Source organism: Homalodisca vitripennis, chromosome X (assembly GCF_021130785.1).
Source record: "Homalodisca vitripennis isolate AUS2020 chromosome X, UT_GWSS_2.1, whole genome shotgun sequence".
Classification (NCBI taxonomy): Eukaryota; Metazoa; Arthropoda; class Insecta; order Hemiptera; family Cicadellidae; genus Homalodisca; species Homalodisca vitripennis.
Genome location: NC_060215.1, coordinates 96,453,829 through 96,466,121, shown reverse-complemented (window position 1 = coordinate 96,466,121; position 12,293 = coordinate 96,453,829). Strand labels below are relative to the sequence as shown.

The window sequence follows — 12,293 nt, the reverse complement described above, 5'->3', positions numbered from 1 at the left end:
GGGCAAAGTCAACAGTTGCAAAGTTTTGAATGCTGTCCTGCACGACTCTCTGAAATTCAACTTTTCGATGATACGAATAGCTTTTTTTTGCAGGAAATTATTGCCTGTACAGGCCCCCAACAACACCACACCATAGGAAAGGTGAGAGTGAATTAGCCCATAATATGCCGCAATCAATACCTGACTGGGGCAGTACCGGGCCAAGGACCTCAAAACATATATTCTTGAGGACAGTTTGGCGCACACATGGTCAATGTGAATATTCCATGTCAACCCTTGGTCGAGGAGTATTCCAAGGAATTTTGAGGAGTAGACTTCTTCCAATATGGAATCTGCCAACATGACGGCTGATCCACATTGGGAGTCCATTGGACGCAGTATGAAATTCAACATGTAGGATTTCGAAGAATTCGTTTGAAGGTTGAGGCTATTGAAATATTGCACACAATTGTTGATATCGACAAAAGATTGTAGCTGCAAACCTTCTTGTGTGTTATCTCTGAAACAGAGAGTCGTGTCATCAGCATACTGCACAATTTTACCATGCAGCAGCTATGAATGTACGTTGTTGACGTATAACAGGAAAAGGATTGGACTGAGTATAGAGCCCTGAGGGACTCCATAACTCAGTTGAATTGGTTTAGAAAATTGGTTTGAGATTTGAACCACTTGAGTTCTCTGACTTAAAAATGATTTAAGCCATAAGAGCGGCACACCTCGGATGCCATGAGAATGTAGTGTGTCAAGCAGTATTTCATGGTCAACGCAGTCGAATGCTTTAGAAAGGTCAAGGAACACACTTAATGTGTGATCCTGACATTCTAGTCCCTCTACAACCATATCAACCAGACACACCACTGCATCTATCGTCGATTTATTTGTCCTGAATCCAAATTGGCGTTCAGAAAGCTGGTTGTTTTTATTTAAGAAATAAAGCATTGTCGTTAGAAAAAGTTTTTCAAATATTTTGCTCAATACAGGCTTGTCTCGCAAGTTCTATTAATAGGATTTTCCACTTTTGGCCCACAATAGGATGCTAGTAATGAAATGTACTATTTACATGTTATATTTTCATGATTAGAACCTTGTAAGCCTTATAATATTTTGATCAATCAGAAACAATGTACACTGGTTTCTTATGCAACAGAGAAACATTGTTTTACTTCCCACAATTTATTTTGATACAGCAATTGATCTAAAACGGATGACAAGATGAAGCCGGAAATAGTAACATTTTTTTAATTTCACTAAATCTGGCACTGACATTATTACCATAAATGTGGCACCAACTCAACTTCCAGAAGGACCTCAAGATGGCCTCTAGTCTTGTTTTACAGGCTGTTAGGTATTGCTGCGCTAAATTCCTACTGATTGTAGCAACCCTTCAAGAGACAGTACGGTAAGGCGTAACTTTCTGAAGACAATTCGAATGATGCTTATTGGTCCTGAAGTGCAGAAAAGGGTATCTGTGACATCTCTTCATAATACTCTACTTCTGGCTGTAAAGAAAGTTGCTCATGTTGAAGCATCACAAGAACAACCACCACCACCTCATTCCAGATAAAAGTGTACAGTGTGCCCCCTACCAACAGACAAACTATGTCCAAGTGCGACAAAGGTTACAAGCTAAATCACTTTGTGAGAGAATAATATTATAAGAGATAATTGTTATAGCAAAGAAATTTGGATGAACAAAATATTATTTGTGACCTAATTAAACTTTTGTACTAAAATTTGTTTATATCAATAAAATTCAGTTTTATTTATTAGTCTGCACATTTCTCCTCCTCACTTTAAATCCTAACAACTAGTTTAGTCCATTAAAAAATGAATAAATACTTGTAAAATTGTAATTCTTAGAGAACTGTGTTCTCGCAGAATATATAAACAATGGGATATACATCTACATAAATACATAAAAAAGCAAGAAAAACAAAAAAATAAGTTGTTTCTATAAGATACAGGCTAATAATAATAACATACTTGAAAATTGATTGGTTTAAAAGTGGATTTTTAAGACTTAAACAAATAGGGGTCTCATTAAACCTTGGGTGCCCACTTGTTGTAAGACATATGTAATTATTAGTAAAATAAAATTCATAGAATCAATGTACAGATAGTTGCTGGAAAGGAAGTCTTGTATTACAATTCGAGACACATATCCTCCGGATGTAAGTGGATACGCACATCCGCCCAGACGCCGATGGTGAACAAACAGGAAATGCTTGCTTAAGCAGCGGAAATGCTTATTTGTAAAAACCGTGCGACAATGTAAGGGACAGCCATGCTGATATGAAAAAATTGTTACTCACCAATTATGATGGAGAGATTTGGCAGAGGCGTGGTCAATGAGCTGGCGGGAGAAAGAACATCAAAAACTGAAGAAGAAGGAGGAGAGGAGGAAGTCGAGGCCGGGAATTCTAAAAGTGAAGTTCGGGAGTGTTGGTGTTCGTGTGCGGAAAAATATATCTCTAGGCGTAATAAGTGTGATGTGAAATAAAATGTAAGTAATTTTAAGAACTTAGTATATTTTAGGGTTCATTAATCATTTTCAATTCCATATCTATTTAAATGTTCACAATTTCGAAAATGTAAATTTATGTAAATGTTTAGCTATTTTAAAGAAAGTTTCTCATGTTAGTCCATGAACTCATTATTATTGCAACACTACAAAATTACTAGTAAATGTTATAATGAATTAAATTTAAAATAAATTGTAATGAATAATTTAATATCAAACATGTTTTCAAAGTATTAAGGTATTAAGGTTTGTGCTTAATATGTCGATTGACGCAATCAATTGTTAATTAAAATTTTTAATCAATTTAATGAAATGTTGTCACAAATAAATGTGTTGGTTCATTTGAGGGTATTTGTACTGCCAATCTAACCTATTATTAAATCCTCTCACAGCAACCCTTGCTCAAAATATCTCACAACCTTAATCTTAAACTAAACCAAACTTAAAAACCTTACATTGTGAGACAAAAATAGGGTTAAAATACAGTTAAAAAACTACTGATTTATAGACAAATTTATCACTGATTAAATATGAGTAAAAGCAGCAATGAGTTACATTATAAAGCACAATGTTTTAAAATATTAGCCAATCAAGGTTTCTAATTTCTGGTAATGTAAAAACCATATACATTTATTGAGACTCACTATATTTTTTCACTTTCATAGCTAGGTAACTATTTTACAAGCAACAAACACAAAATGAAGTCAATGCTTTTGTAAGGTCAATTGACGAAGAATATGAAATTAACTTATTCACAATATTATTTAAACAATTTTTTAAATTTTAAACTAAAATTCTTCATAGAGCAATCCATTTTAATCATTTTACATTTCAAAACTATACAATGTAAACAAACGGTACAGCCAAACATTGACATTAATGGAAATTTAATTGTGCAGTTAACCGGATAAAATTTCAAGGACTGTTTATAGATAGCAATTTGTCATGGGATGGCCATATAAATGCTGCCATAAATAAAATAAACTCTGGTTCATTGGCGATTAAAAAGATGTCACATTTGTGTAGTGTGGAAGCTCTAAAACTAATCTTTTATGTAGACATCCAATCATATATCTTATGGGATTTGTGTATATGGAGCAACAAAAAATGAAAATCTAGATAAAAATTTAAAAGTCCAAAAAAGAAGTTAGAATAACTTTGAAACTTAATATTCTAGAGTCCGTTAAAGAACATTTTAGAAAACTTAACATTTTAACTGTTTGTGGACTTTATACATTTTAATTGATAATGTTTTTAATACATAATGCACAAAAAATCAATAAAAAGCTACTTATATAGATAACACTAGACACAAAAATTAATATGGTTTTCCTACCCACCAAATGGAACTTTTTAAAAATAAAACAATTGTAAGAAATACATTTGTAAATAATATGCCTGATGAAATCAAGAGAGAGGGATAAAATCAGAACATATTCAATTAAAAACTGAAAGAATACCTGACAGGATTGGCCTTACATTATTTTATTACATTAAATTGAAAAAAAAATCAATTAAAAATTAATTAAATTTTTGTACAAAACAAGATAAAATGCAATAATATTAGAGTTTTAATCATAAGTAATTGTTTAAGTTTTAGTTTTAATATTTTATTGTATATCGACACGATTCAACTGTACAACATGTGCTTAAAATGAACAAAGAATTATTGACTATTGACTAACAACTGAAATTTAATCCAAGACTAAAAAACTTATCGAAGATGGAACACTACAAATCGGTCAGTACCTTGGACTGAATCCTTCATCGTTTGTATACACAGTAGAGATATGCTAAAAGAACAGGAACAGTTTCATTGGAATGTTTATTGTCATATGTTAGAATTGTTACTTTTTGCATGTTCAACTTTATGTTATAGGCTTTGACAACTAAAGAAGAAAACAGGAAAAAATTCTCAAGACAGTCTGTTATTGTTATTGCAACACCTAATGATGGCAAATAATGTCAGTAATCCTGTTATCCTTTCAAATTACCACTATTAAATATAATGACCTATAAACATAGAGCACGAGACTGTGCAACTGTCACTTTATCTTTCTGTTTATGCGTTACAATGACACTTCTCAGCCAGAGAAGTTATGCACAAAGGCTCTCACTTTCAAAACTGGATTTTAACAAAAATGGTGTATTGGTTTTGATGTACAGTATTAGCCATAATAAACAATACTTAAATGGTAATATTTTATTATGATAAATACAGTAACATTACATAAAGATTTTACCAATAAGTACAAGTCAAAGGAAGCAAAATCGCTTAAACTCGGGTATTAACATGTTTAATACGACCCCCGTTCAGTTTGAGGCAACACTCGTACCGTTCTTGTAGGTTTCATCATTTTTATGAATAGGGGTTGTTCCATTCTTCTTAATACACATGGTTATTTTTTCTTTGAGTTGAACGATGGTAGATGGTGGATCCTCACGAAAAATTTTTTCTTTTAACATTCCCCAGACGTAGGCGTCCGGTGTTGTAAGATTGAGAGAGTAAGCTGGGTAAGGAAAGTTTGTTCCAAAGGAGATGAGATGGTTACCAAAGGTTTGTTGGAGGAAAGCAATGTTGTTAACGGCAGTGTGACTGGTTGCGCCATCTTGCTGGAACCAACCACTGTGAATTTAACGGCAGGTTTTGTGCACGACAAAATCTCCTGAGGTCTCTCACAAAACGATCAAGAATGGCCTTATATCGATACTGATTTACAGTAAGAGTCTCTCCATTGTTGCCTTCAAAAAAGTATGGTCCCACTATACCTCTCCCAGACACAGCGCACCAACCAAATGGTTACACGCTTACCATGCCATGTCCTCTCTACAACAATTTCAGGACATAGAAACCCAAGGAAACGTGTTCTCTGCTTGTTTATGAAACCATTAAGGTGCACATGCCATTCATCTGTAAACCATACATCACTTAGAAACTCAGGTTCTTCATAGCGTATTGTTAACATTAAAGCACAGTACTGAACTCTGACTAGTTTGTTTCTACAGTTCAAAGGTTGTCCAGTTTGTATCCTGTAGGGAAAATCTTTGCATTGACTTATTGCTAATATTCAGTTTAAGAGAAGCTCGCATTAGGCTTCTTTTCGGTAACTGTAAAACTTGCTGCAAAACTCTTCATTTGTGGTTTTCATTTGTACACACAGTAGTTAGGCGACCTGAAAAGCCCTTTCGCTGTGTCAAAACACTACCTGTTCTTCGAAATGTTTCAACAACACTAAGAATCACAGCATTACTAGGCAGGTTTTTGTGAAAATTTTCCTGAAAACGTATTGCAGTGTATGACAAGCTTGGCTCACCCGCACGTCCAATTCTGTATGATCGACAATAATGCTCTACGATAAAAACTTTCTCTACCGTTGTTAGCAACATGTTAGAAAAAACTAACCTCAAATAAGAAAGAAGTAATAAACACGAAGCCGTGGCAACAATCGACAATCGAATCAGCTGATCGAGAAGGCAACTACATCTGATTCAGTTTCAGTACTGTTTATTATGGTTAATACTGTATATCAAAAGCTGTATTAAATAAAATGACTTCTGTGTTTACTCACTGTCCGATGATATAATGCAAAATAATTTATAAGCAAAATGTATAAAATATTGTTTGCTTTAAAACCAAACAGTTTTAGCCAAGTTAATTTGCCATGAGTTAAAAGAGGGCTGCAGACAAGTTAATCCAATATGTAACAATGGCCCGTTTTATTTTGATCTATTTGATAGATGTTGTGAGCATGCTGTATGGCTTACATTGAGATGTGTATTTTGCTCAACGAATAGCGTGCGCCGAGAATCATATTACCAGTGCAAAGATTGAAATGTAAGTTTTTGCGCAGCTATTAAAGCCGGAATTCACAAACCAGTATGAGTAAATATCATGTAGACTACCTCGATTTTTATTAATTTAAATTACCTATATCAAATTCAACATAAAAACAGTCGAAAAAGGTATTTTTTGCAAATTATTGCAATAAAAAATAAGCAATTTTTGTCATTTTTAGTAAGCTATTAAAGGGGATTAAGGAATACCTCACATGAAAACATGTTTAATCTTCGTGAAGAATTTTTTATAGTAAAAGATTAATTCCGCACTATTAAGAGCTTATAAATTTCCATTATGATACCATTTGATTTAAAAGCCTAAAAATCTACTTACAAAATTATTTTTTCTTTAATGAGTCTTGTTATTTCAAAGAAGATTGTTTATATAACATAAAAATATTATTTTGACCACTAGAACATGCCCATGAAATCTGTTGCATGTTTTCAGATACACCCCTTAACAATTAATGTGTTAGCCTATTGTTTATGCCGATTGTGATGTATATTTTAATCTGTTTGTACAGTAGAACCCCTCATATCCGGCCTCGGTTTTACCGCACCTCGGTTTATCCGGCCACTTCCCGGAAGCCAATATCGAAATTTATTTACCACGGCTTGCAGACGCGCAGTTGCACGCACTAGTCTCCCACGACTCTTGCGTTATTTTGGTGTATCTATTTGTTTACATTTTCCTGTGTTGTCCTCAGTTGAGCTAATAGGTTTAACCTGTAAACAGTTCGTTGATTATTTCCAGTGCGGTTAGTACAGTACAGTACAATTGTTTTGTTTCGTCAAGTGCTGTGAACTGTAGGTTGGTTTATCCGGCTGAATCGTTATCCGGCCAAGGGCTCGGTCCCGTGGTGGCCGGATATGAGGGGTTCTACTGTATTAGGATATCACCTGAATAATATTGAATATTAGAAAGTGTATATTTTTGCACGGTTGACCTCTACTAACTTATAACAATGGTGGCGCTATGCAATAATGAACTTTTTCATCTTGCTTTCAATAGTTTTTATAAATAGATATTGAACAGCTAGTTTTTCCTGAGAGTTAGCCTTTAGAAGCAGAAACAAACTTTATTAGATTATTCAAACCTTATGATAATTAGTAAAACTACAATATACAATGATGCAAATCAACATCTTTGTACCATCATATGTATTTCTAGCAGATTAGCCTCCTGCTGGGAGTTTGCCAATATAGAATCATTATTAATTAACTCAGTATATTCCCACAGGTTACTTTGAAAATAGTTTAAATTCAAAGACCGTCTTACTCAATGAATACAGGGAACCAATTCTAGTGAATTTGTTTTATTGACTTGCAATAACGGACGAAGCCACAGGCAACAGATTTGTCACTTATTGTATATAATTCATGCATTTAACAACTGTTTGCCTGTTAATATCCTTTAAAAATGATTAGCTATAGTTAAAACTTTACATTTACATAAATTACATTCTGATGGTATGCTTTTCTACCACTTAATCAAATGTTTATTTGCCAGTATCTCACTCACTCCCTTGCTAACCTATAAGTATTATTTAAAATACAGGTCAAATATATATACTATTCTCCCTAGGTTAATTTCACAATATTATAGCAAACATGTCCTTGAAGCAATTGGAGGACTAGGCCTATCCATTTATATGTATAGGCAATACTTAATTAGGGAATATTACATACCCTATTGCCTACTTCTGTTCTTTTAACAACAAATGTATATTAGCAGCTTTAGTCTATCAAACAGTTAAAGAGAACATTTTACTAACAATATGTACATTACTATACAGTTATTATGCGGAGATCCAGTTCGGCCTCAATCATAAAATTCAGTTAACAAACAAAAGGGCCAGTTAACCACCTCTTTATACTGCTATATATTGTGTTTAATTAATGTACTGCCAAACAGTTGTTCATATCTCTCTATTTTGGTTATTCCTGCCTCTTGTCCTCCCTTTCCTGCCAGAACAACTGCTTAGAGCCTGTTGCAAAACTAAGCCTTTCACCAGAGGCACTTCTTAAAGCTGCCAGCTAAATTGGACATTTTGCAGCATTTTACATTACCATTGTAATTGTTATTATTAATAATCATATAAAGCTAAAATTTGCTTTTTGTTTTACTAAAGAACGTTAGGATTGGAAACTGTGTTACAATGTAAATTAACGCACTCCAACAGAAGAAGTGTTATATTAATTTCAATATAACAAAAAATAAAGGTTAATACAGAGTATGGGGGTTTATTCTTTTTTTTAGTTTAACTCTAAAAAGAATTTTGAAGATCCAACTCAATATTTCTCCCACAAGTATTAGTTGATACTCAATACATCTAAACTAATTTAAAGAGGTAATGGAGATAACTTGATAAATAACATTTGTGTGGGTGGTTTTCTCAAGTATTACAACTCATTTCATTTGTTGATATAAATACAAAACTAACATACACATAACGATTTTTAAAGGTAATTCAGTCTTAGGCATTTATAAACTAAAAATACACTTATAAAACTTATAGAACACTAAAAAAATAACTGTTTATTTACAATTATTGACAATTTTGAAAGTCAGAATTCCAAACACTGAAAAGGGTAGTGTGACCTTCCTTTCTGTATTTGCACAAATATGTGCGGATTTCTTTCTATAAAACAATTATCCATGTAAAAGAGTTTAATTCTAAATATGATGGTCACTTCTAAAAACACCACTAAACTATTTGGTAATAAGTTTTTAATACACTGGCAGTTTATGCAGTTTTTCATTGTCCAGAAAACCAAACATTGGCAATAAAACTATCCAGACCATCCCATGCAGCTCTTGTAGAAAACCTGTCCCTATTGGCTTGATGTAAACAAACTGTCAAGTACAAATTGCTTGAAGACCGTTAATAATTCCAGTTGTTGGAATAAGGAATGACAATGTTCGATAGTTCCACAGCCAACAATTAAACTTAGAACCTTCCTCGGCTCTTCTGCAAAATTAATATTGACTGTATGGAAGATTCCTGGAACCACATTGTCTGATCCTCAAGCTGGACAGTAACCTCATATCTGGCCTAGGCCTGTTGAGGTCAAAGATCACCTTTCTGTTATGTAAATCTAGAACCCTCTTCTGCAGAAGTGGTATAAAGATCAGTTTTCTGTTGATTAGCTAGGAATCCATGGCAGCCTCAGATCTGATCCAACAAGTATCCAAACAAGAGTAATTATTGCAACTTGGTATTTTTTTACTTTTGGTTTAGCACTTCAATGGACTGTATAAAAGTTTTGAGTTCTACAAGAGATCCCGATAAAGCATAGTAAATGGTTACCACATGACCTAAACATCACATAGATCTAACCAATAGATTTGGCACAACACAGAATGATGAGGTCTGATATTGTGAAAAATTAAAGCTACGGTTTTTCTAGATATTAGCGATTTGGTGTTCAGACAATAACCAGTTTCAAATAATTTTACCTTTGTAACACAGTCGCTTTTATAGGCCTACTAATAGCACTAACTAACAATGTCAATATATTCAACTGTAGTTTTATAGTTTCCTAAAAAATATATAACAATACCAAGATTAATTTTTATTCACATCAGTGTATTTTTCTGGCAAAAAATATTGATATTTAAAATCGATAATCATCATACGATTGTGTTGGTGGCCGCTTATTATACTGTAACCTTACCTACAATTATTACTAAACAATATTTGTTTGTTCACACCACAAACCCCCTAGACAGTTGTCATATGCATTATTTTGGCCATAGGCCTATAAAAACACCATAACAAACAATAACTAATTAATTAATTACAACAATGAACTACTCAGTATCCATGACCTCAATGTTAGTAGTTAGTAGCTGCATCATATAAATCCAAATAGGGCTACTATTAAATTGTGTCAGTAATGTTTAGCAGAGCTAATTTCAAACAATCCTATTTTGCATTAGGCTAAAACAGTACAATTCCAGGCTTAATCACCCTGTTTATGTATATGATTATTACAAAAAAATAGATAAAGTTCAATTCTAGCAATTTGTATAATGAACAAAATATATGTTGCTAAAGATTAGACTGATTCTTTTCTAAAACTTAACCAAAAATTTTATATATTTGTGAGAGTATTATTGGGTTAATTACTTACCTTAGATTAAATTGAAAAGTGTATTAACTCTAAAGTAAAATAATAGTTAATCGAAGCAATGATTCATGGTTTTTTTTTATTTGAAAACTAACACATAGCCTAAACACAAACAAATATTGACTTTCAAACAAAGCGCATATAGCAGACGATAACAATCAACAGGTGTTAGGGCAAACAGCTGATGTAGCCAATGGTTAATAAATACATATACATACACATACCAACCAAACAAAGTAAACTTTATTCATCCTGCAGTAGTTCTAGAGTACTATAATAATACTACAAAAACTTCTTTCCGGAACATTATCAGAAATGAGAAGTCCTTTTTGTATTATTGTTTAATAACCTATATAGTAGCTATACCTATAAATTAAAATAATAAATTCGGGATAACAAATGTTTGTAAAAAGTACAAACAACATTATACGTTGGATCCCATCTATGGATCAATTTATGAGTACTTACTATTTGTAGTTATGAAATTAAATGCCCATATACTTACTAAAAAGATTTAGAAGCACAATACATAAACTACTTAATCCGTGCAAATGTTTACAATACCAATGCAGTGCTCTACATGGAGAGAGATCGGCAAAGTTACTAAAAACACCAGAAGACCGAAAATAGAAATTCAAAATTGTTAGAGTTTTGAATAGTAATAAATTATAATATCAATAATATTGGACGAATGGATCTATCAAGGTGACTAGCGATAATCTTAGCCAATGAACAACAATATAGAGCGGAACATATAAAATAACACAACTAAGGTTATTGGTTTGTGTAACATAAGTGTAAACACAAAGTAAAAATGTTGGTTTTGTCAGTTTTTAGTCATAATTATTAATATTATCATATTGTACTGTTGTCATTTTCGTATTTACTAGCTGTTAGCAATTCGTTGATTTATTTTTTTAACTCTTTTCCTTTCTTTTCCTTTTGTATTTGTCTGTATTTATAAAGGATTTTCCTTAAACAAATTACTTTAAAAAAAGAACTCAATGTTAACGAACTGTTGAAGTAAGTGCTTTATAACTGTTATTTGAGATGAATAATAATTAGTGTTGTCCTTGCAATTACAATTGTCACTGTAGAGAAAAAAAAACTAAAATATTATAAGTTCCACTAAATACATTAAAAAATAAACTTTTGTTACAAAATAGCTCAGATTGCTCATTAGGTACATTATCAGGGGCTGCAGCCCACCAAAAAGTGTTTTTATATCTGCAATAATTTTTTCTTGTAGTTTGCTCTAAAAACTTTTGTTACAGCTAAAACTAAATTAAAAATAGTTTTTATAAATAACCTTTATACTTAGCACTCACATTGCGGTATCATAGTGGTATTTTACTATTCTAGTCAAAGTCGAAGAGTTCTGAACCGCAGTACACCCTTTGTATGACGCATATTGCAATAAATCACAATCAAAAGTTTTTAAATGCATGACCAACTATCTCTCCAACGCAGTTTATCTCAGTGGTCGCTGATGTCTTGTTCATACTATAATTGTCACAGATTTGTTTGAATGACCTGGGGCTTATCAAATTTCGTCACACAGTTAATTTTGAATACTACTAAATATTTATATCGTCGTTAAGTAAATAATCCAAAATTTGAAATTACAGTAAATGTTTATTATAATGATAAATTAAATACATATGAATAGTAAATTCCTAGTGAACCTTTTGTAATTCTTCCTACATGAAAGGAAACTAAAGTTTCCTAAATCTTAATGTTTACTAAACGATAGTTTTAAACTGCCATTCAATAATAATTTAGTATCGTAAAAATATATTTC

General features: G+C 32.4%; 1 protein-coding gene across 2 annotated transcripts in view; it reads right to left on the bottom strand.

Annotated features, from left to right (window-relative positions):
• Window positions 1–11,839, bottom strand: part of LOC124369728 (battenin) — a 98,244-nt gene extending 86,405 nt beyond the window's left edge. The window contains exon 1 of one of the 2 annotated variants that reach the window (XM_046827792.1): window positions 11,821–11,839. The gene's annotated coding sequence lies outside the window, so the exon portion shown is untranslated. Of the gene's footprint in view, window positions 1–10,495; window positions 10,644–11,820 lie in introns of those variants that run through there. The other variant, XM_046827790.1, reaches the window with a different exon arrangement.
• Between the last annotated feature and the right edge of the window lie 454 nt (window positions 11,840–12,293).